This window comes from Vulpes vulpes, chromosome 4 (genome assembly GCF_048418805.1).
Source record: "Vulpes vulpes isolate BD-2025 chromosome 4, VulVul3, whole genome shotgun sequence".
In the NCBI taxonomy this organism is placed as follows: domain Eukaryota; kingdom Metazoa; phylum Chordata; class Mammalia; order Carnivora; family Canidae; genus Vulpes; species Vulpes vulpes.
The window spans coordinates 19244615-19270343 of NC_132783.1; the positions used below are offsets into that span (position 1 = coordinate 19244615).

General features: G+C 41.6%; 1 protein-coding gene and 1 long non-coding RNA gene across 2 annotated transcripts in view; one reads left to right on the top strand and one right to left on the bottom strand.

The window, feature by feature from the left end:
* The window catches only part of LOC112933629 (uncharacterized), a 30814-nt gene extending 16301 nt beyond the window's left edge, over window positions 1–14513 (bottom strand). The window contains exons 1-2 of the long non-coding RNA XR_003237707.2: window positions 14264–14513; window positions 2876–3049 (exon numbers count right to left, since the gene is read on the bottom strand). This is a non-coding gene — a long non-coding RNA (uncharacterized lncRNA). The remainder of the gene's footprint in view (window positions 1–2875; window positions 3050–14263) is intronic.
* Window positions 14514–14934: 421 nt separating this feature from the next.
* NDNF (neuron derived neurotrophic factor) overlaps window positions 14935–25729 on the top strand; it is a 43315-nt gene continuing 32520 nt past the window's right edge. The window contains exon 1 of the mRNA XM_026016787.2: window positions 14935–15537. The gene's annotated coding sequence lies outside the window, so the exon portion shown is untranslated. The remainder of the gene's footprint in view (window positions 15538–25729) is intronic.

Genomic DNA, 25729 nt, shown 5'->3' on the forward strand with positions numbered 1-25729 from the left:
ATTTAAAATGACTTCTTTGGATTTTCCCCTATGTTAGCTTGAAACAAGTATACCTGAAGCAATCTGAATCTTTGGCTGACACGTCTATCATATTTACATCCTACTGGATTCACAAGGTTATGGCTCAGATGGATTGCAGGGTCCGTGGGACAGAGCACTTTCGGATTTTTAGGTGAGAAGTCTGCGTTACATTCTGTAGCTTCCGTATCAGAGAGTCTCGCTAATCTTCAACTACTCCCAATGTGGTAAGCCCTGAAACTTCTCCAAGATTGTATTCTTTAAAGCCTTCTGGGAGGTACATCCTGAACTTCAAAGATCGTGCCTCGAAGGATCAAGATTACCATTATATTGTCACTTCGTCATCTAGGTTAGCTGCCCTACGAACAAAATTCCTTCAGTAAACTCCTAACTCTGGGAAACAAACTAGGGGTGATGGAAGGGGAGAAGGGCGGGGGGTGAGGGTGAATGGGTGATGGGCACTGAGGGGGGCACTTGATGGGATGAGTCTGGGTGTTATTCTGTATGTTGGTAAATTGAACACCAATAAAAAATAAATTTATTATTAAAAAAAAATTCCTTCAGTAAGAATGGAGCGAACATGGGACGCCTGGGTGGCTCAGCGGTTGAACATCTGCCTTGGGCTAAGGGCCTGACACCAGATTCCCAGGATCGAGTCCCACATCGGGCTCCTTGCATGAGAGCCTGCTTCTCCTCCCTCTGACTATATCTCTTCCTCTCTTTCTGTGTCTCTCATAAATAAATAAATAAAATCTTAAAAAAAAAAAAAGAATGGAGCCAATGTAAAAATTCAAATTTCTTTTCACACAAGAAACAATGTAACGGGGCACCTGGGTGGTTCAGTGGTTGAGCGTCTGCCTTTGGCTCAGGTCATGATCCCGGGGTCCTGGGATCGAGTGCCGCATGGGTCTCCCCGCAAGGAGCCTGCTTTTTCCTCTGCCTATGTCTCTGCCCCTCATAAGCAATTAAATAAAAATGTTTAAAAAAAAAAAAAAGGAAAGGAAAGGAAAAGAAACTGTGTATCAGTCGGGATCCATCAGAATACAGAAATCAGATAAAGGGCTAGCATCCAAGATCTATAAAGAAATCAGATCTGTTTTTTAAAACAGGATTCAATATAACCAAGCATGAAATTGGAAAGGGCACAGGAGGGGCAAAAAAGGGGGAGTGCACTGAGGTCTCACCGAGGTAGCAGGGGAGAAAGCAGTGGTTCCCACCGCACCCCAGAGGGGAGGTAGGATTGTTAAAGGTGGGAGGCCGGAGCAGAAGCCTGGGGGAGCTCAGGCAGCTGAATTGGCGGAGGGGAGGCCCCATCGGGCTCATGTTGCCGTCTCAGAGGGGGCCCCACTGGCCTGGGAACTCCGACCAGACCCCGACCCCCACCTCCCAAAGGCCCGCGGCATGGTTTCCCTGAGAGGGTGTCACGAGGCTGCCTGGGCCCCTCTGCAGCTGCTGCAAAATCCTGCCACTGCCAAGGGCAGAAGCACTGCGGAGGGAGGTGTTCCTTCTCCCCCTACAGCCTGGCACCCTGCCTGCCCTCACCCCCCTGGGGGAACCTGACCCCAGCAGCCTGCAAAGCAGAAGTGGGTTGTGCAGAGTCCCAGCCTCAACCCTACAAAGCAGGGGAGGGGCTGGGAGGTGGGTACAAAATGGAGCGAGAAGAGCTTCACACCAGGCACAAGATGAATATATATTACATCTGCAACATGTACATTTGTATATTCAAAAGGGGGCCTCTGGGGATCCCTGGGTGGCTCAGTGGTTTAGCCCTGCCTTCAGCCCAGGGCGCAATCCTGGAGTCCCGGGTTCGAGTCCCACACAGGCTCCCTGCATGGAGCCTGCTTCTCCCTCCTCCTGTGTCTCTGCCTCTCTCTCTCTCTATGTCTATCTAAATAAATAAATACATAAATAAATACATAAATAAATAAATAAAAGGAGGGGGGGCTCTGACATGTTTAGACTTCAGGAAAAGAATCATTTCCAAGCATTGCTAGGCAATGAGGTAGTAAAAATGAACATTTTCTCATTGTTTTAGGAAGATTTGCGAACTTTCCACTGCTTCTTAAATACTGGTCAATAGGATGTATAGAGTATTCTCTTCTATACTTTCGGGGCAATAATAATATTCTAGAAGCATTCAACAAAACACAATAGGCCTCTTAGTGAAGAATTAAGTGGAATATAAATTCTTTCTCCATCTCCATGTGAAGTAGAACTATTCTTCTACCTTAAATGATTTTCTTTTGACCTTTAAATGCTTGAGTTCAGTGTTGCGCCCACAGAAAGATGTCATATAAAAACAAGACATCTTGTGTTTACTTTTAGGTAAAATAAATTAAGTTGGTTCTTCCCATTCATATCATAAAAATGATTTTCTAGTGTAGTGGAACTAAGATAGTGCAAGAAACCTACAATAGACCTGGGGGCGGTGTTTACGTGAGCATGTGTATTTATGTCAAATTGGATCTACCAGAACTGGCATCCCAAAATAAAAGCAAGAGTTAGAATAAAACTGTCCCTCTACCTATTCCTCTCCTACCTGACCTAATTCTGTAAAATGCAATGTCAAACATATATGTCTCCAAAAAAAAAAACATGAATATGACTTTCTATATTAATATTACCCCTTTTGAATTCTGTTGATGACTCTCTGTTGAGTTTTTGAGCCTGTGATTATATGAGTCAAGGTGGATTGAAAATGAGTCAAGGTGGATTGAAAATGGCCACAAATTCCTTACAGCTCCTCCCATCAAGGAATGGAGTCTACTTCCTCACTTCTTGACTCCACCCTGGCTTTGTGAGGTGCTTTGATCAATAGAATGAGACAGAAGTGACAGTGTGAGAGACACCACCATACCAGATGTCAAGGGGCCACTTCCTCATCTCAGCCTCCTTTCTTCCAGCCTGTGGGGTTCACCATGCATTGCTCTCCTGTATTTCCTGTCTCTTTAGGATCTTTCAGGAGCTTTCCAACACGGTGGATTAGACAAGATCCCTCCTGTCTTCTCACTGTAGGACCAGCTCATTTCATCTGTGTACAAAACAGCAATGGCATGAGATATTCCTTTAGATTGGTTCCATGGCAAATATTTTATTTATTTAATGAGAAAAGAAGAATGTAACTTGTATATGAAACAGGTATTACTGTTTAGGTTGTTAATTTCCCTTTTAAATAAGCTAGTTAGTAAAAAAAAAAAAAAAAGAAAAAGAAAAAGAAAAGAAAAAAGAAAAGAAAAAAGAAAAAGAAAAAGAAGAAGAAGGAAGTCTACAGTTTAAACAAACCAAGTAATAGTAGAAGCTATGTTTAAATACAGAAAACATTGGGGAAATTCTGCTTTAAGGCATATTGGCTCAAATCCCACTTGGTGCAAATATACAATTCAATTTACTTTCTCTCTTTTTCCTAAGAGGACTCCTCTACCTTCAAGACCCTCCCTGCTTCTGCCTTCTATTCTTTTTCCTTTCACTCAGAGGACAATCCAACTCTTCTTTGAAGCTTTCCTAACTGGTAAGGAGATCCAAATTCTTGAAATGTGCTACCCTACCCACATCCACCACCAGTAATTGTCATTGTTCCTACTCCACTTTGTTTTCCGTTGTATAAATATTGGCTTTACAATGTTACCTCTAGATTTGGTGCTAAGTCACATATCACCCCTTTTTTTTTCTTGGATTTCTACACTCCACTGATGCATTCGGTCTTTCTTTTCCTGCCTTCTTCACTTGTTAAATCTTCTCTTCATGCCCTCTACCACTGTCCTTCACCTTAACCATTTTTCTACCTGTCTTTACCCTCTCATGACTCTCTATCTTATACTCTTAGCAACTCTCCTTCTCTTCACTCCTATCTCTATTTCCCATCGCTTTTCTTCTTATTATTATTGTGTTCTTCCCCTACATGTGTCTTGCTGGACTTGCCTCCAAATACCAAGGAAGAACAAATAGGAAGCTCCTAATGTGTTTGCTCATGCAAAGACAGAGTCAGACATTTTAGCACTTTTGAAGGTCTTTCTGCACTTGGATCCTGCCGAATGTGTATCCCTTATTCCCTCAAGAACTTTCTCGGTCAAACTTCAAACATTCTGGTCTAGAATTGATTGGATCTAAGATTATCTTTAGTTTTTGAATGAGACTCGGTGTTTAACACAAATTACATATTCCTCATAGGTCAGTGTGCAATTTCCCACATAGATAAGGTCATTGAAAAGTTCTTTCAAAATCAGAATGATTTTTCTATGTTTTGACAGATGCACAAATGAGTTCTTTGGAGTTTAGTATTTCAAATGACCTCTGAATTTCCAAACTATTTGAATGTTCACATTATTTTCTTCTAATTGCAGAAAAAAATGTCCAACCACTCAGCTTGTTGTCTCTTCACAATGGGAATTCCCTCAGATTTTGACTGAGCAGTTTAAGGCTTGGGGATTGGAACGAATACACCCCCACTATGATTGTCATGTTAAGAGAAATGTAGGTACTTTAGAGCAGTGACAAAATGCTACGAAGACAAAAGAGAAAAATTCAAGGTTCTATATTGATTATATTCTATAGGGAGAGAATGTCATATAAGGATTAATCCAAAGAATGAAGATGATTTAGGTTAAATCATCCAAGCTTACATTAGCACAAATCATAATTTTCCTTTGTAACACCGGGAGTTTTCAGAGTCATATAGGAAGGACTCTGTTGGAATGGGAGCTGTTTTCCCAAAATAATTCCAGTGATTCAATTACAATTTATTATCCAGAAAAAATGGCTTTACTCCTTTTACATGACCCGAAATAATGCAATCTTTTTCTTCAATAGAGCATAATGAGAGTTGAGAAGTCATGCTCAGAAAATGAGAACTGCCTCTGTTTCTCATTACCTTGAACATACAGATTTTGAATTTTACAGAGTAGTGATTCATATTTGATCTAGTTTTACGACAGAATCTGATTTGGCACACTGAAGTAAATATTAATACATTTCTTTCCTAGATGTGGTATGTAAAACTAGAAATGTGACAAAATCCAGCCTTAGCTGCTCTAATCCAATAAGGAATTTGGTATATTTGAGTCTGATAACACACACAAAGAAGCTTAATGGAATTTTTAAATAATGCTCTTCTATTCAAGAAAAGTTTTATTTTTCTCAAAGGGAACATGTTTACAAGAAATAGCTGAGGGGCACCTGGGTGGCTCAATTGATTAAGCCCAAGCCTTTGACTCAGGCCATGATCCCAGGGTCCTTGGATCAAGTCCCCCTGTTGGGCTCCCTGCTCAGTGGAGAGCCTGCTTCTCCACCTCCCTCTGCTACTCCCCCTGCTTGTGCTCTCTTGCTCTCTGTCAAATAAATAAATAAAATCCAAAAAAGAAAGAGAAAGAAAGAAAGAAAGAAAGAAAGAAAGAAAGAAAGAAAGGAAGGAAGGAAGGAAAGGCTGAGAATGGATGTCGATATGACTGGAGTTAACATCTTTTCATTATTTAGTTCATTCCTCACATTTGTGAGGGACCACCTTGAATCTATTCTAAAAGAAGAGAAGAGAGTGTCAGAAAAAAATGATGCCTGGGTTCAGATTTCTTGTTGGCAAGAAATATGAGAAATTCTGATAGCCTCAGTAGCTTCATCTGGAAAATGGGGATCGTAATAAGACCTCTGGAAGATGGCTCTTGTGAGGACTAGTGAGCGCTAATAGTAGCAGGCACGTAGATACCACTCAATTAATATAAGGATTAGACAGTCAAAGGTTAATGAGGAAATGGCCTTTTTTTTTTTTTTTAAGTAATTGAGCTCTAGGGTCAACAAGGTACTAGTCATGAAAACTGGTTGAATCACAGGCACATATAATCATATGCCTACTTTTTGTGAGCTGCACATGTTAAGATTTTTAAAATTGTGTTAGGCCTCCTATCCATGCCATTTTTCATAGACAAAATGTGTTAAACACCTTTAGGGAAGCACCTATGCTAGGTCGATAAGACTGAGTTTCAGTGGTTGTCTAGTAAAAAACTCAGGCAGCTAACTCAGTCTGGACTACTCCACCTCCCTCTGGTTTAACCTTCTAGACTTGGGACCTAAGAGGTTTGTGGCTAGGACTGATCAATCGGTATGCTTTTGTGGAAACAGTTTGTGTGGTTACAGTTGCTCTTATGGAGTGCCAACAAGGAGCCACCAAATCAGATTCTGTGGTAAGATCCTCTTTTAAAAATTGCCCATTAATACGACAGCACCAAAAAAGGAAAAATGAATCTGTGAAAACAGTTGCTAGAAGGGCTTCAGGTAACATATCAGGACAGCCCAGAGAGCTGGTTAAGGGCAGGGGCTGTGGATCAGACCCCAGCCTAGTCACTTGTGCCTCTAAATCTGTTTCCTCGGGGATCCCTGGGTGGCTCAGGGGTTTAGCGCCTGCCTTTGGCCCAGGGCCCGATCCTGGAGTCCCGGGATAGAGTCCCGCGTCGGGCTCCTGGCATGGAGCCTGCTTCTCCCTCCTCCTGTGTCTCTGCCTCTCTCTCTCTATGTCTATCATAAATAAATAAATAAATCTTTAAAAAAAAAATAAATCTGTTTCCTCATCTGAGAACTAAGGAAAATTATGTTCTTTTCATCCTAACAAGCAGGTTCTAAATGTTCCATTCATGTTATTTTTTCACTTAAAAATGGTTTTTCTGCTTACATAGGGACAAATGATTTATGCAAATTGAATTTAAATTTAAGGCAAATTAAATCCAGGGAATAAGAACTGCCAATTATTTAATGTGTTATCTTTGTATCAGGCAGTTTACATATTTAAAACAGTCTAATTCTGACAATAACCCTATCGGAGAAATTTTACTCTCCCCATTTTACAGATAAGAAAACAGAGCCTCAGAGGGATTAAATAATTCTCCGAGTTCACACACGACAGAGTTATTAAGAGGCAATGTAGGAAATCATACCCAAGACCTCTGACTCAGAAGCCTGTGTTTTTTTCCTCTCTATCTCATGCCATTCAGCTTCACAACATTTGAAAAATAACCAGGCTTTGTGTCTGTGTGGCCTTAAGGCGTATGATATCATTGCATGGAACTATCAGGCACTTGGGCTAAATTGCCCACATGAAAGAGTTTTCTTTTTAGCTGTGCCTAAACAAGCCATGAAATATAGAAGATAAAGCAATTTTTAAATAATCCCACATTATAGGAACATATTAATCACATACCCCTGGACTCCCTGTTATAGCTAAGAAAGCATCCTTATCCCTGTTTCTTTCAGCTCCTTTTGTACTCCAGACTTTTCTCCTCTCTCCCTTTTTGTATGCCTGGAACTTTAGTATCCTTTACAATATCACTGCTAGCTTAGGCTTGCACTGTTGGTCACTGCTACATAATTGATCTGGTGCAGGGTACTGAAAACAGCAATCCATGCTGACTTGGTCAACGGCCTGGACCAAAAAATAGTGATAGGATACCACAGGCTGAGACTCAATGTCTGATTCCTTCTTCTGGAACATAGGGGGTTCTCAGGAAATGTTTTCTGGATTGACATTAAGACATAACTGCACATAACTGATAAAGTGTAATATATCAAAAATGTTGCTTTTATTAATTTCATATATTAAAACACTGAAATGCAGTGAATGAACAGATATATACCTGAAGTAAGACAAATAGGGGATGTTTTGTAAGAGGCCCTCATTTACTATAATCAAAAGAATGCCTCTTTGACAAACCAGGAGTGCCCTTCTGAAGTGTGGCAAATGGTGCTTGCTTTAATGTTTTCTTTATTTAAGTTCCCATTGCCAAGAAGACCAAGTCTAAACCTCTTAACATGGTCACTTCAATCTGCCCAATCTATGTATGTATCTAATTTCTTTTTCTATATTAATTCCATTAGCAAAATCTATCCTAGCCAAACTGTACTCTTCACTGCCCCTGGGTATTTCTTCCTCCGACTCTCTACCAACGATATTGCTGTGGCTTTGATGCTCTCACCTTCTTCTCCATCAATCCAAACCTTTCCCAAAGTGAATAAGTTCTGTTTTATAATGTTTACTACTCCTTTGGCAATTATCCATTGGTGTCTGATGTTGTGACCGAAATTGGAAAGCCAACTAATTTGGCTCTATTGTGCTGTGAGCTCTCTGAGGGCAGGGGCAACATCTGTCTTTTTAACAGCCCAGCCTCAGGATCTCACAGATAAATATTTCTTGAATGTCTAAAGAAAGGAAAGAAGTCTGAACTCTTCTTTCAGAGTTGTCCTGGGCGAATGCTATTCTATGTATATTTTGGTATGTCTTTCAGCAGTGAGCACACTGCCTTGAACAAAGTAAATAATCTTTTCCATGTACTAAATTAATCTTTGAAAGTCTATGCAAAATTATGTTTGAGGTTTTTAATAAAATGTTAAATATTTTTAATCCATTGATTCTTTCGTAAGATAATGGTGATTCTGATTTAAGTTAAATTTATTTCACTGTACTAGAGTAACTTTTAAATATACCATTCTAATTCTCAAACAAACTAAAACTCAAGGAAATTATGTTGATCTTATCTACACCTTTATAATTAAAGTGATTTAATTAAGGCAATTTTCTATTGTAATGGCTTCTTTGTAATATTCCCTAAATATGTCATTCCCTAATGTAACATGTATCTCCAATAGGTAATAGTTCCTAGATGTTTTTTCTTCCTTCCAACTCTTATTGACTCCACAGCCCCATCCTGTAGTCCAAAATGAGCAATCCATCTTTTGGGTCTCTACTTAGATGTGACTTTCTTCAAGAATCTTTTCCTGATGTCCACCCGCATCCTCCTCATGGACTGCACAGCACACACCCCCTTATTATATCACAAAGCAATTACCTAATTCTCCACTAGACTACAGCTTCTGGAGAACAAGAGCCCTGTCTATTCTCTTATTCCAGCAGTCAGCATAATGCATGACATATAGTGGGTGCTTAACAAATATTTATTATGTGAATGAATGCCCTCAGGAAGAATGAAGGGTGACTCAGGCTTAATGTTTCACCTTTACATTGCTTCAGGGCGTTAGAGTCATCACATTAGAGGTAACCATTAATTTCAAAGGAACTTTAGAGAACCACTTCAAGAATTGTGTAAGGACCCTTGCCATGGAGAGGGTGGGGTGGGGTGGGGAAGGGATTGAAACTGTGCCAACAAAAGAATGCCCAGTACTGAGTCAGTGGTATGGCCAGGAGTATGATAGTGCTTAATCCAAGCTTCAGGAGTTATATAGACTTTCCAACAATTATCTTTCAGTCTATTGATAATGTTTTAATCTATTCTCATGATTGAGCCTATTCCATCTGACAGTGGTTCTCAGGAACACTTTGCAGTCTTAAAATCATTGAGGATCCCAAGGAACTTTGGTTTATGTGGGTTATTGCTATCGGTATTCACTGTGCTAGAAATTAAAACATACATTTTAAAAATATTCATAAATATACTTTAAAATAACTGTGGTATATCTGCTACATGTTAACATTTTTTTTCTATATTTCCCAAAGAAAATAATTTAGTGAGAAAAGTGGCATTGTTTTACATTTTTGCAAGTCTCTTTAATGTCTGGCTTAGTAGAAGACAGCTGGATTCTCATATCACTTCTATATTCAATCTGTATTGCAATATGTTGTTTTGTTTGAAGTAGATGAAGAATATCCCATTTCACACGGACATGTAGTTGGAAAACGAAGCAGCATTTTAATAACACTTTTAATAATTCTGGATATTCTTCTTTGGTGCTATACCAAAATTCAACAAGCAGTAGTTTCTTAAACCTTGTAATGTGGAATATGAAACTGTGTCAGTTTAATTTTCATACTCCATTATATTATAATTCTTCAATCTATCTTGTACTTTGAATGGATCTTTAACTCATGAATGATTTTATAACATCATGTGTAATTGGTTATTTGGAAAATACCGGCTCACTGAGTCATGCAGATCTTCCAAATGCAATACATTTCACTGTATAATATCAAAAGCCACATTAATTAAAATGATCACAGTCTTATTACAAAAGACCTTAAATATAAGAAAGCGACCAAGCTCATGGTGACAGAGACAAGTTTTCCAAATTCTCTATTTTTTACTTGAAAGCTCATAGTTTTCATTGAAAATAAGTACTTCCAGTTGTTTACCTTGAAGTGACAGGCTCACTTAATTTGTTTTGAAAAAAATATTTGCAAAATATCCAAGTGTAAATAACCATAACTTGTCAGTTGTTCTTTCAAGTAAAACTATGTACCATGAAAAAAAAGCAGCTAGTTTAGCTCATGACCCAATTACTCAAGGGTTTTAATCCAAGACTAACACTGCTTTGGGATGCCACAGAAGAATTTTATATGTGCCTTCCTTTTGCCATGCAGAATATTAAAAGGACAGACTCAAAGGTTTCAATTTTTTAAAAAAATGAATAATTTTTTACTGCTTCATCAAAGACATTCTTAAAAGAAAGAGACATATGTGGCAATGGAGACTACAACTCGAGTACAGTTTGGTTCCACTGCCCCGGTTCATGCTAAGGTGCTAGCAAGTTTTACCCACCATTGCTTTTGTACTATTAGTGCAAATATCAACATAGTAGAAAAAAATAGCATCTTATAATTAATACAATCATAGCTTTGGCCTTGCCAAACTCCCTGAAAAGATCCCATGAACCCCCCAAGGGGTCTATGGACCATACTTTGAAGATGGCTGCTTTAAGACACAGGCTTGAACAAGGAGTTCTCTCATATAGATTTTAATTATATTCTTAATTTTATCGTCATTTCAGGCTCTTCCCCCCAATTGAATAATAATAAATTTCATAGTTTAAAAGTAATTTCAGAAATAGATAATTAAATCTCTGCCAAACACTTGAATATGGGGGATCCCTGGGTGGCTCAGCGGTTTAGCGCCTGCCTTTGGTCCAGGGCACGATCCTGGAGTCCTGGGATCGAGTCTCGTGTCGGGCTCCTGGCATGGAGCCTGCTTCTCCCTCTGCCTGTGTCTCTGCCTCTCTCTCTCTCTCCATCATAAATAATAAATAAATAAATATTTTTAAAAAAATGCTTGAATATGGCATACTACTTAATCTTCACGAACATCTGTAAGTCAGCTACAATTTGTTCCGTTTTTATACTTGATAAAAAAAAGAACAACACTGCAGTTCAGTGAGGCTAACCTATTTACCCCATAGCAAATAATTATCTGAGTCTACAATTAAATACAAGTCTGTCTGACTAAATAGTGCGTGTTCTATCTAATGTGGCATATCACCCAAGTCTGAAGATATTTAATATGTATATATTTTTTGAGAAGATAGGTATATTGATATATGCAAATCCTGATGTTCAAAACAGAAATATTTTTATAGAACTCGTCACATAGATTCGGTCTGTCATGAATTGTCTGCGTTAATGATAAGTCACTTTAACGCCTTTTGGGCTCCGTTTCTTCCTACTGGCAATTTTAAAGCACTATCTCAGCCTCCAATTGATTCAAACTCCTCACCAACTCTGAGATTCACAGGCCAGCGAGGGTGCTCTGCCCATACTGAGGAAGGAACTGACCCTCAGAGGACTTCACGGACTTCTGAGCCTTTCCCTTTCCACCTGCTTTCCCCTCGGTATCATGCAATTAAGACCAAGTGTCTCACATAAGAAAGGCCGACAAGAGTACAGCCTCTACGCAAGTGCTTTCCTTATAACATTTTCTCCTTTTTCTCAAGGCCAAACTGCTAGGAAAATGAACTTGTGTTCTCTGCCCCCGTGATCCCACCTTCTTTCCCACCTGCTATTATCTGGATCCTTCACACACATATACTATAAACTATAATTGCTTAGGTGGAGATCACTGAGACATTTGTAAAGAGTAGCAGTTGCTTCTCAGGCTGTGATCATTCGACCACACTCTGCACTGGTCAATAGGCCCTTCTGCTCTTGGCTTCATCGGTCTTGCTCTCTCCTAGTTTCCTCCTCCCTCTCTGGTCTCTGTCTCTTTCACTTGCAGGCTCCTCTTCTTCTATCTGCCCCTGTGTGGATGGAACATTGGTGCTCTGCCCTGTTCCATGCTAAGTCTCGTCCTGCCTGCCTTCTTCTTCTCCCTGGCTTCAAGAAATACCTGAATGCTGATGATTCCTGATGGATCTTCCAGCTTGGATTTTCTCTCTTAGGAACATTCCTTCCAACAGCCTACAGAGTGCTGTGCTCAGATGTCCCACATTTGCCTCCAACTCAAAAAGTTTAAGACAGAATTCAGTACGTTCCTACCAGAACTGCTCCTCTCTCTATGTTGTTTCTCTTGGCAAATAGTACCATCTTCTACCTTCTTGCCCCAACCAGAAACCTCCATGTCCGTCTAGACTACTCCGGTTCTCCCTTACCCTCCATATCCAATCAACCACTAGATCCTGTCTCTTCTATTTCCTAAATATCTCTAGAGCTGTCCCAACTTCCCAGTTGGCACTTCCATGGTCTTATTTTGTTGTTGTTGTTGTTGTTGTTTTTACTTCCATGGTCTTAATTGAGCCCTAACTTTTTCTCTGGAGATAACTTCCTCATTGCCATCTCCTTCCCATTTGTCTTCCATAAGAATAGCAGACATAACTTTTTAAAAACTCTCATTGGGCAGCCCCCCTTGGCTCAGTGGTTTAGCACCACCTTCAGCCCAGGGCCTGATCCTGGAGACCCAGGATCAAGTCCCATGTTGGGCTTCCTGCATGGAGCCCGCTTCTCCCTCTGCCTGTGTCTTTCTCTGTGTGTCTCTAATAAATGGATAAAATCTTTAAAAATAATAATAAAAAGTAAAATAAAATAAAACTTTCATTGGATGGCAGTTAGAAACCTTAACATTGGTTTTTGCATAAAACCCTTAACAGTTCCCCAGCCATGCACCGCCCTTGGGAGAGTTTCGGTGGCTCTTTGGGCCCTTAGAGCCCCGTGGTCTGGCCGTGCTTACTTCCAGCTGCAACCCAGCCACACCGACCTTCTCTCAGTTCCCAGCACATAACAAGTGCTTTAACACTTCCCTAAACTCTTCACTTGCATTCCTGTTTGTGGAATGCCCTTTCCTCCCCATCCTTATTTGCCTGGCATTCTCTTCCTCATCCTTCAGAACTAAAATCTTTTTTTTTTAATTTTTTTTGTTTTTTTCATTATTTATTTATGATAGTCACAGAGAGAGAGAGAGAGAGGCGCAGAGACACAGGCAGAGGGAGAAGCAGGCTCCATGCACCGGGAGCCCGATGTGGGATTCGATCCCGGGGCTCCAGGATCGCGCCCTGGGCCAAAGGCAGGCGCCGAACCGCTGCGCCACCCAGGGATCCCCCAGAACTAAAATCTTTATCAAGAGTACCTCCTAAAGAAGAATTAGCCATTTCCTTTCCAATACCCCTACCTATTACAGTGATAATCCCACTTTCGTTTGTGCCTCTGTCTCCCCACCAGGCTGGGAGCTCTGTAAAGTGAGGACGCACCATGTCTTACCTTGAAATCACAGCACAAAAATATACATAGTATTCGGCAGGCACTTAATAAATGTTCATTGATGAATGCCCAATGACCGGCTCTGGGTCACATCCATTAAATGCTGGAGTCATTTCCCCTGATCTCCTGAGTAGAGACCAGAAGACCCCCTTTCCCACCTCATTGTGTCATATGCTAAAAAACAAACAAAAAAAGAAAAGAAAGAAAGAAAGAAAGAAAGAAAGAAAGAAAGAAAGAAAGAAGAAAGAAAGAAAAAAGAAAGAAAGAAGGAAAGAAAGAAAGAAAGAAAGAAAGAAAGAAAGAAAGAAAGAGAAAAAAGCTTGCACAGTGATGTCAACATCCCTGTTAGTATTTAAATATTCTACAGCTTTTACAAAACTACTTTGTAGGGTATAAACAGTTTCATAAATCCATCTAACGGCAGTGTTCTCACCTAGGAGCCACAAAACTTCGGGAGCCTCGTTGCACCGCCCTCTGTGACCAGGTATTTTAACAAAAAGACCATAGTTGTTAGTAGGACCTCGGTAAAGGTGCTTTTCATCTTATTTATCTCCATCTCTCCGTGGCAATAAGAAGGGGGGCAAGCATTTCTCATGCGTTCAGTCCTGACACCGTATCTTAATAAACTACATTCCGAGAACTTAAAATTCGAGGGTATAAAAAACCAGGTTTGCTGGAAACTAGGTTCGCATTTGGGAAAATGAGATCACTAAATCACTCAGCAGCACCCCCCCCCCCCGCGCCTTTTTTCAGGGCCCTGGCCAGGTTGCTAATTAGGTAACTTCTTATCATAATTACCTAGTCAGCCTTAATGGCTTCACACACTCTGCTCCGTCTCTCACTGGTCCTGTAGGGCCGCTTTTCAATTGTTAAAACAGCTGCTGAGTTTTCCAACCGGAGGAGGCTCGCTGCGCGCCGAGGGGGCCGCGCTCCCCGAGCGAAGGCTGCGGCGGTGAGAAGTGGGACCTGAATGCACAGTTTGCACGCCCCGCTCTCCGCCTCCAGCCTTCTGGATCCAGCTCGTCTCTGCTCCCGCCTGCCCCCACCCCCCATCAACCCGAGCGTCCCCCCCCCCCCCGCCCTCATTGTGCGCCCGGGTCTCCCTGACGGTGCGAGGGCCCCGCGCACGCCTCCCCCCGGGGTTTGCGGCTTGGCGGGGGTCTCTCCGGGCCCCGGGCGCCTGCCCCGCGGCAGGCGGGGAGGTTAAGGACCGCGGCGTGCTCCCCGCGAGGCGGCCCGCGAGGGTCCCCGTGCGGGGAGCGCTGGGTGGTGGCGCGCGCGCGTGCACGGGTGTGTGTGCGCGTGTGTGTGCGCGCGTGTGTGTGTTTGCGCGCGCGCGCGGTGGCGCGCAGCGGGAGGGAGGGAGAGAGGGAGGAACTGCGGGGGGAGGCAGCGGGCAGAGGAGGGAGGGGGCGGGCGGGGGAGCGGCTCTGGGCTTCGGCGGTGACACTCGGGAGCGAACACACACTCCCCGCTCGGAGCCGCGAGAGAGCGGAGCCACCCGAGCCGCGCACCCGCCTCCGCCGCGCGCCCGGCTCTCCTCGCGCCGCCCCGCAGCCCCGCAGCCCCGCAGCCCTGCAGCCCTGCAGCCCTGCAGCCCGGCGCCGGTGCCCCAGCGGCCGCCCGCGGAGCCCACGACAGCCCCGCTCGGCGCGGCAGCCTCGTCCGCCGCCCGGGCCCCCGCGCGCTCCCCGCCTTTCCCGGGGACGTCCCGCCGCTTCCCCGCCCCGTCCCGGCCGCCCCAGCCCCGCGCTGCTCCGCGCTCCACTTCGCGGCAACTTCGGCGGCCGCGCGCCGCCAGCCTCGCCCGCCTTTGAAGTTTGCAGCGCCCACCGCAAAGTTGGGACACTTCGGCCGATTTCTTCTTCTTCTTCTTTTTCTTTTTTTCTTTTATCTGCCTCCCCGTCCGCCTCCCAGCCCCTGCGCGTCCTGAGTCCCGGCGCTCAGCATCTTGGCCGGGGACGTGGGCTGTTCCGCACACCCCACCTCGGGGAGGGAGTTGTTTTTTTTTTTTTTTTTTCTTTTTTCTTTTCCTCTCCCCCTCCCAGGAAAATCACACAGATTTTTGTAAGGTAAGTGGCGAGAGGAAAGCCGAACCCCGACGCCCCGGCTCCGCAGCCCGCCAGCCCCGGGCCCGGCGCGGGGAGCGCTCACACCCCGGGGCTCGTCTGCGCGAGAGGGTGGAGGCGCGCGTGCCCCGGCTCGGACGGGCCCGGCGAGGCTCCCGGTCGCCCTGGACGAGGGCGCCAGAGCCCCGGGAGCTGAGGGCTTAAGGGGCGTGGGGGGCAGGTCCCCCTCGGTGTTCCACGCGGGCTCCGTGGCTGGGCGGCCCGGACGGTGTGGGGAGGTGGGGCTCGGTGCACGGGCCGGGGCCGCGGGGCGCCCGGTGCCCGGGGCGTGGCGGAGCCGGCGGAGCCGCCGAGCCTCCATCCCGGGCTGCGCCGGGCCGCCCGCGGGGCTGCAGCCTCCCGCTTAGGTCCGTGCCCTCTGCCCTTCGCTCGCGAAGCCTGCGGGACCCGGGTCTTGCGGGCGCGTCGGCGCGGGGCGGGAAGCGAGGCGTCCGCGCTGCGCTCGGGGCTCGCCGGCGGGCCGGGCGGGCGCGGGATCCCGGGGGGCGGGGGGCACTGGGCATCTGGGTCCGCGCCGCGGGTCGAGCCCCTGCCGCCCTGGCTCCCCGTTAGCCCTGCGCCTGGTAGGCGAGCAGCGTTGGAGAAACTTCCTCGAGCTGAGCAGGGAGGCCTGGGACCGATGCTGCTTTGGCCTGGGGGGGGGGGGGGTCACCGGCGCAGCCAGCGAGGGGCCCTCCCCCACCCCCCGCCCCGGCCCAGAGCGCGCCACAGGCCGTCGTGCCCTCGCCCTGGGTGTGCACCAGGCGTGTCCGCTGGGGTCGGCGCTACCTTCAGTGCGGAGCTGAGAGTTGGGGCGGCCCCGACACTCGGGATCGTGCGCACGAGTGGCTGCGGGCCCCAGCTCTTCTCCTGGGACACTTGGCAAAGTGCACAATTTAGGGTGCAGTTCGGTTTGGCTGTGCGCCCCTCCCGCGCGTGCCCCCTCCCGAGGCCGGGGAATCCGCCGCAGCCCGCAGCAGCGGGTCCACGCGGGTCGCCGAGGCCCTGGGAGTTTGCGGCGGGCACCTCCGCGGGGCGTTGCGCTGTCCTTCGGGCCGGGTCGTGGGTCCCCTCCCGGTCCCCTTCGGGGCGCTGTCCATCTCCTGCTCTGGGTGCAAGTAGCTCCCTGAAACCAAGACCTTGGGCGACAAATGAAGCTGAGAAAATATCTCTGGGTTCGATTTTTTCTTTCTTTCTTTTTTTTTTTTTTTTTTTTTAACATAGGAGCTGTTAGCAACTTAGTCGGGCTGGTTAATTTGCCTACTTTTCACCATCCGATCCTACTATGTCAGAAAAGAATTTCTTTTTTCCCCTGGGTCGCTGGCCTCTCCGACGCGCTGCCCTGCATCCCGCACCGCCCTCGCCCACCCCTTCTTTTGCCCGGGCTTCCTGAACTCTTTTTCTTTTCTGAAGGAGGGAATCTCCGCACCTCCTCCCATTTCCCTCCCATTTTCCTCCCATTTTCCTCCCACTCGGTCCCTGAGCGCCTGTGAGAACCAGGGGAGTCGTCAATGGGAATAAATAGGACCCCCCGCTCCATTCTCCGCCCCTTTCAAACAAGCAAAATCCTCCCTGGGCTCGCAGAAGTGGAGATAAAACATCCCTCCAGAGGGAGCGGTTTTGGGGATTTGATGGGATTGAATTGTTTTATTATCCTGAAAGATGTGATGGATGGATGCGAGAGCAGATATGCATACGGGGCAGAGTGCGCCGAGGGCTCTCGGTATTTATCATTATTGATTATTGTTTATTAAGGATGATAATAAGGCCGTACCCTAGCTGAAGACCGTGTTTATATTTGGTTTTCATTTTGTGTCAGTCTCTTATTACAGTGGTTTCAGAAAGTGAATACACCAAAAGGGTATTAATTCCTCACACTCATTCTGCATATGGAATTAATTAAACGTCAAAAAGATACTGTCATTTTTACCAAAGTTCTAACCCATGAACTTTTCGGAGGTTGCAGTCTTATGAAATGCCCCCGTTTGCCTCAGTCTGTCTCCTTAAAGTTCAAAAAAGTCGGCAACATAATTAATTATGGTCCCAATTCCCATTTTCAATCTAAACCTATATGCAGGATTACATTAAAATATCCCATCATTTATCCTTTAAAAGTGACTCTGATGAGTTTAGGTTCTTCAGGAGGGGGAATCAGCTGGGAATGAGGGGTCCAGAAGTTGGAAAAATTAGTGACTATTTCATCAGACTTCACTAAAAAATCCTTTCATTCTTCCTTTAGAGAAACAAATTACAAGTGTTTTCTCTGCATAATTCTTAACTTCAGCGAATGTCCTTAATCTTTACCACACACCAGAAACGCCACGGCTTGCAGCTTTGTCTGTATTGTTTTCATTTTTATGTCAGGACGTTTTATTCATTAAACCTGTATGTGGAAGTCACAGGCTCCACGTGGCAGCAACACTCTGTTTTGATTAGTAACTATCATAAAAAAGAAGCTAGAACTCTGTAATGGGCCTAAATTGCTAGGAATTATGTATGGTTTAAATTACGCATTTATTTCAACAGGAATGAAACCATGAATATAAAACATCTTTTAATCACTTGCAGACACAGCTTTTATCTCTTAAGATGTAACAAAATATATAATTGGAAAATATCCTTCTAAGAATGAGGGAAGCCCTGACCCTCATTTTATTTGTCCTGCGTCGATTGAACATATGTCTGGTGACATATGAATGGTAAAAAGCAAAGGGTGATGTCATAACCTTGGCAATCCCATGGCTGACGTAGCCATCGTAGCCCCCATCGCGGGTCTGTCTTCAGATAAGGTAGTGACTTCTTTGATTGGCTTCATGAACCTGGTGATCCAGATATTTGTTTTCTCACTTGGATTTATTGACCAGAGTCTCCTTGTGATAGGGGAAAAGTTGTGTGGTAGAGCCCTAATTACTCGGGATGGAAGAGGGAAAGGGAGAAATAAAATGCACCTGCCCGTTGTTACCCTCCTATGTTCATTTCTATTGTACTTCTGCTCAGTCTATCAAGAGGCCAAATTTTTTATTTTCAAACTGACTGTGTTCTTGTTGTCATTGTTAGGACAGAAATTATCTTGCGTTTTGCAAGGATGAATGAGTAGATATTGGAAATATAACGACTATGCCTGAGTTTACAAATAGTGAAGAGTAGTGTGAATTCCTCATAATGTGCACTAAAAGATTTTTAATCTTTCTTCCTTAGTTATTCCAGTGATAAAGTGGTTGAATGCAGTGACTGAGCGGTGCTCTCACACTTTTTTGCTCCCCGTCTCAGTGTCAGGACTTGCTTTGGGGAGCCCAGAGTAGCATCCAAGTAAGGACTGGACCTCGCCAGGGTCAGTTGCCATCAGCTTAGTCACCGGGAGGAAATCCTATCCCAAAGGCATCTATATTGGGTCAAAGGCAAGTGTGATCTACAAAACTCATTCAAATTATTCACTTGAGCTTGAAACAGTGTCTAGAACCCCTAAATGTCTATTTTGGAACTACTATTCTGAAGAGTGTGATTTATCCTTATCCAGTTCATTCACAATCATTCAGTAGAAGTGACAACTTTTATCAAGTTATAGCTGAGTAGTAAGTGGTAAATGATGCTAAATCCTTGCTTTCAAACTGATCTCAAAGTTAAAGTCCTCCAAAATTTAAATACTCCATTTAAAAATGCTTTGCAATTTGAACCCGGAACTTAACACTAAATTTTGCCTAATTTTAACACTGTATTATGGTGTAAATTGATACCTATGATAGACACACTAATGCTGCCACATGTTGACTTTCACCTAGGAAGAAAAGTAAATAATCTTGCTACTATTGTTCAAAAAAAAGAATCAGCATGACATAGAAAAGCAAAACTGCTAATATTTTATTACATCATACAGTGGTATGCTGATCTTAAATTCAGTTATATTTCTGGGAAAAACTATGCCATTTTAGGATGAATCTGTGTTTGGACGTGTGTTTAGATCCCTTGCCACTTCTGAGATGACACCTGACATTTGCATTCTGTAGCCCACCAGTGCCCGAGCCAGTAACTAATGCAGGTGTATTCTTGGCTGCTTACTTCCTGAACACATTTCCAAAACCTGAAGATGCTATATTCACACATTCCCCCTTTCTTTTGGTAGTTTATTGAAACCAGCTAACCAACTAATCTATACATTTTAGTATTTTGCAATACTTGAAAATCATAAAATATATACTATTAACTGATCCGAGATTTTAAAAAAATATTACTTGTTTCACACTTTACAAATTAAGAGTAAGGTATTTGATCAATATAGAATAAAGTCAAACTGGCCATGTTTCTGCAGATTTTTCCCTTTGGGATAGACAGATTTGACCACAGAACAGCTGGGTATTGGGTCCTGTTACAATGTCAAAATTTTTAAGAACTCACTGAACTAAATGTGATTTAAACTTTAAAGTCCACAGACCTCAAGTTTTTAAATATAGAAACTTCCAAGATTACATGTCATTATTCCATCAACAATTTCCAGATCCTTTGGAAACTGATTTATTATAGTAAGTTGGTGAGTAGTTTTTGGTTTTGATTTGTTAATTTTTCCTGTATCCAATTTGAAAATGACACATATTTAAAATATTGTATATTTCTCTGGAGTATTTATTCTTAGTTTCACTTGTGAAAACTCTGAATGAATCTTTAAAAAAGAAAACTATGGAAGAATGTATACAGTTAACTTTTCCAATGTCCCTTAATTGTTCTTTTGAAAGAATTTGTTGCTATTCTTTTGAAAGAATTGCTTTTATATAGTTATGAGAAAAAGAAACATTTTTAGAAACAATGGGTTATATTAAGTTTGGAAGGAACTCAATAAAAACATAATTACACATAATTAGAAATGGACTCATTTGAGCAGACCTCTTAGACAACAGCCTCTACAGTGTGGGGGGTTTTAAATATAATAGCCAAATAACAAAAATTGAGTTAGCAACATGCACTCATGTCTGTTTTCTAATTGGAATGATTACAGCCAATCTCACAAAGAGTGGTGACTGTGTAGTACATGGTAACTGTACAAGTTTTTTTCTTCTCCCGGACATGAAAGTGTGACACACACTGTCTTCTTCCAGCTGTGTGCTCAGAGGACATATATTCCACAATCTAAAGACATAGCCAAAAAATATGAACGGTATTCAAGTGGGTGTTTTATCCGTAACTTAAAAATCATCATAACTACATCTTGTTCTCTGAGCATATAGAATGAGACTGAATTTTATCATTTTCTAAAAGAAACAGTAAAACCTGAACTCACAATTAGAAAGATTTGTGAAGGGTGATATCTTGTTTTTGAAATCACCATGACTTTTGTTTAAATTTTAGTCTAGAAACTATGAACAAATGTTTATTTGCAAAGATAGAGAATACTGTGTTTGGATAGATGACAAAATGAGGGGCAACATTGTGATACTTACTTGAAAATATTATATTTAAAAGGGAAAAGCTAGTGTAAAAGGGCTTGATTTATTTAGGGTTATTTTCTCTGACTAAAGGGCTACAAGTGGTAGGTGCCTTGTGGAATATAGATGGTTATGATTTACAGCACATTATAGTGAAAAATAAATCTCGGCAATCCATAGGAACCTAGGAGATGCCTTTCATTACTCTCTTTCTGTTCAGGTCATGTGTACTCTAAGCTCATGGGCATTCCCAAATGTAACACTCTGCATTTTATTTCTGTAACAAAATATGTTTCTGATCAAATTACCAGAGTCATACCAAAAAAAAAAAAAAAAAAAAAGCAAGCAACTCAGATAAGCATAAATGTACTTGATCCCTTTTAGTTATCTTGTTTAAAATACATTTAAAGGCAGACAACAAATACATTTTACCTATAACAATACACAAGTATATATGTCTTGGTTGAAACCTAAATATTATTCATATGTTGATAGCACTCAATAAATGTCGTAATTCATATTAAATCACAGCATTCACTAAAATTCAGTGATATTATCAAAAGCTTCAAATTGGGATTGATTTAGAAGTAACTGGATCCTATAATTGAAGAGAGATTTGTTGCCAACAGTGGTGACAGAGATCAGAAACAGCAGTGGTAGCTAAAAACACCTGGCAAACTGAGAAAAGACAGCAATCATTTATCTCTTGGCCTCCCCAGGTCTCAGATATTTTAGTTCTAGGGGTGATCCTTTGAAGGATCATAGCTAAAATGCTATGAAAATATATTACTGTTTTTAATGAAAAATGAAACTGCCTCTTAAATAGAAGATAACAATTTGACCTTCTGAAGATCACAGTAGCAGGCGTAACTGTATTAGTAGATGGACAAGCAGGCAGGTCCCTTGAGAGATGGCCTGAGGTATTGGGGAAGCCACCCTGCCCCCAGTGTTACCAAGGTCTCTCATGGTACTAAAATGCTATCTGCAAAAAAGATGGTTTTTCATTTTTGAAGTAATTTTGTTTTTCAGTGTCCACTACAAATATGAAGATAGCCCTAGGTATTCTCTTCTTCTGATAATTGATTTTGTTTCTTGTATACTAGTTTAAGTTATACCAGGGGCCAGCTTCACGGACCACACTTGGAAGGGCTTCCTGTGCTTAGTTGAATGCTTGTCTGTCACCATCTTAAACTTCTTAGTTTCTGAACAAGAGATCTTGCACTGGGCCCCACAATTTTTCATTTTATACTGGGTCCCCAAAATATGTTATTCATCTTCTTTCTACCTTGATGTAAATTTAAGATATGGAATCTCGATGTTGAGGAATTGGTAAGGACATTGAGGTTATCTTTGCAAGGTTAGGTCTAGTGAATATTTGTATTTAAAAACTTATCTTTTCAATAAAATGAAAGAAACAGAATACTCTTTTAAACCACTGAGGTACTGAACAGGTATCTAGCTTTTGATAGTATTGGTCTTGTAAAGCAGAGGTCTGCTTTACAAGGAAAGTAAATACTTCCTTTATTATTTTTTTTAATTTTTTTTAATACTTCCTTTAAAAGAAGTATCCTCTTGGCCTCACAAGATGACCCCTTATGATGAAAGGAGAAAATATCAAAAGCCCTATTTACATTTACTCTTATGTGTAAATAAGGAAAAGAAGTTTTGTTAACACTGTGTTAATATATCTATTGACAAAGGCACTCTTACTCAGCATATTGGATGGTCATTAAAAAAATCAATAATGATAGAGGTGATAGCTTCTGTGAAGTATATATAATAACAGGTGAAAATAATGGCATTCTAATCAAGATTTAGAAGTCAGCCCTACCCACAAGTTAACCAGAGAAAAGATGTGCAGTGTAGGAGTTCATCCAATATAATCAACTATGATACCGCAGTGTCGAATGCCTTAAGCAATATATATTGAATCCCAATTCGAAAAGATTTGGAGACAACACATTACAGAACCAGAGGTCTTACACAGAAAGCTGAAAGAGCCCTCAAACAAATTAGTCATCATTATCTTCAAAAGTATTCTTAGTTTTATGTATAAGTATTTGATAATTCCTCTGTTACCCGTAAATAGATAATATACTCCATTATCTTCTGAAATTTTCAGTATTTGTTAATTCCTCTGTTACCCGTAAATAGATAATATATTCCATTATCTTTTGAAATTTTCAGTATTTTAAGGGTTTAAAAAAAGTTATCTAACCTGCCTAATGCTTTCACACAAATATATATTGTGTTACATTTTGAATTTTTTATTTGAGATTTTATTGTTTCTCCGTAAAGTTGCCAGTTATTAACTTATGTTAAAGTTGTTCCTGTACTTTGAACTTCACAAGGTGAATGGATATTATCCTACTTATTAACAATATTATTACTCTGCAAAACCCTCAATTGTTTACAAGGTACTGCCTGCCACATCCATCATTTTCCTTAATCTTCACAGGAACCCAGTGAGGAAGATATTAATCCTCCTACTGCTGAGAAATCTGAGACTCCGTTTTAGTTAAGAGACTTACCTACACTCACTAACTTTTAAAATAAAGTGGAGTCTCTGGTTTCAGAAGCAGAATTGATGGAAATATTTAAAACTCTTAAACTGATATTAGTTTCCAAATTACTTTATAAGGAAACAATTTGCTTGGACTTCTTTCTTTCTTTCTTTCTTTCTTTCTTTCTTTCTTTCTTTCTTTTACAATTTAATGATTCAAAAATATCATTGAGTTTATCTAAATTCATAAGACCTTAATCATAGACAGTTTATGTGCTAAATGCTTGTTTGCTGGTTTTGGTAATGGTTAACTTACTAGGTAATTTTGTAGAGGAAGATGATTACATTTTCCACTTTTAAGTCAGTATGTATTAAGTTACAATACTGAAAATTTAAAAATCTTCAGAATCCTTTTTAAATGAGTGGTAATTCCTAACAATTTACCTCTATAGTCATTCTAGTAATCTAGTAATAATGTGGCATTTTTAAGAGGTAAGATTTGAAGTTAGATCTGTTTTAAAATTTTTGAAATAAATGATCTCCCCCCAAATTGGATGAAGTTGTACATTTCAGTGGAATAATGAGAATTATTATAGACGCATATTCCAAATAGTCTAAATGTTGAAAGTCCTTTAAAACATAATGAGTAATAAGTAAGCTCAAACAGTGAAAATATGTATATAACACACACATTAACCCTTCAGCCAGAAAGTTCAGTCTATAATTCTTTTAAAATCTCTATATTTAAAGTTTTATTTACACTTACAAAGCAATGACAACAAAGAGGCAGTTTGGAAACATCTTTTTCTCTTGGCAGGCTCTATCCTGTGTAATGACCACTAAACACCGTCGATCCCCAACACTCACCAGCTGCAGCCTTTCCCTCATGCGTCCCTTAAAATTTTTTTTTTTTTTAGGAAGAAAAACCACACCTAACTGTGTATCTTAATTTTTATGGGGAGGGAGGTAGAGAGGAAATAATTGTGGTCAGCATTTTTGTGGCTTGTCATCTCTCTAATTGTTGCAGACTTACGTGCTTGTGTTATATCATCATAATTTACTATAAACTCTTCATTAAAAGTGACCGTGGGGTCTGTCCACATTATCTGCCTTTTGAGTGCCCTGTTCTTTAATCATCTCTTAATCCAGAAATAATAATGCAGAACATCCCAGGAACTGAGCCTGATCCTCAGCTCTCTAATCTCGACACGTGCATCTGAAATCCTTTGCTAGATCCTGTGCCTAAACAGCCTGAGCACACTCACCTTTGAATCCGTTTAATCCATCTTTGTTTGTTAAACAGTACTGATGCCCTCCAATATGGTCTATCAAGGCTAACAAAAGAGAATATTAAGAATTTCCTACTGTTTTATGTGATGATTTTTAAAAACCCAACGTGTTGGCTTTCCTCTGTGTTTCTAGTCAGTGTTTGATGAAATAGGAGCCTAACTTTTTCCTGATAGATTAGGTAAATTCAGATAGAATAACCTCTTGCTGAGACTCCCTCTGATACCTGTTTAAAGAGCAGATCAAAACACGTATCTTTTGTTGTTGAATAAAATTTTGCAACTAGTTAGAGAAGCTGTTTTATAAGCTGACTTATAGATAAATAGAACCCTTTTTCAATTGAAAAGAGCATTCGCATCCACTATTTTAAACTTCATAACAACCCTGGGAATAACTGTGTCCATCTTGTAGATGAGGAAACAGAGACTAAAAGAGATGAAGAGGCTTGTTCAAAGTACAAAAGCCAATCATGGTTTAGTCAGAACCTCTTCAACTCAGATCTTCTTACTCGAAGTCCAGAGATCATTTTCTGTTTTACTTTGTCAGTCTTTTAACTGCTCCCAAACTTGGAGACATTAGACCAGAGAGTGAGCGATAGATTTTCTTTCTTTTCAGAAAGAAAAGAGAGGCGATACGTTAACTACCCTTTCTTTCAGGTTCTCTCAACTGTGAGATTGTCACGAACCAGTGTCCTTGGGGAGTATTATCTCATCTCTCCGAAGACAGGGCTCTACATTTATAGTTTGTTTCTGGCCTTAGATTTTGTAAGAGAGATCACAGAAGAAATACATATTTGAAAACTGTTACTTTAACTTACTTCTTTTTACAAGAACACGACAACTGCATACTTGGGTAGCCCCCCTTTTTTCCTTTTTCTGGAAATAAGAATAATTTAAGGTTTAACTGTTTTAACTACTTAAAGTTCCCGGGACATATGTCTCACTCTTCTATC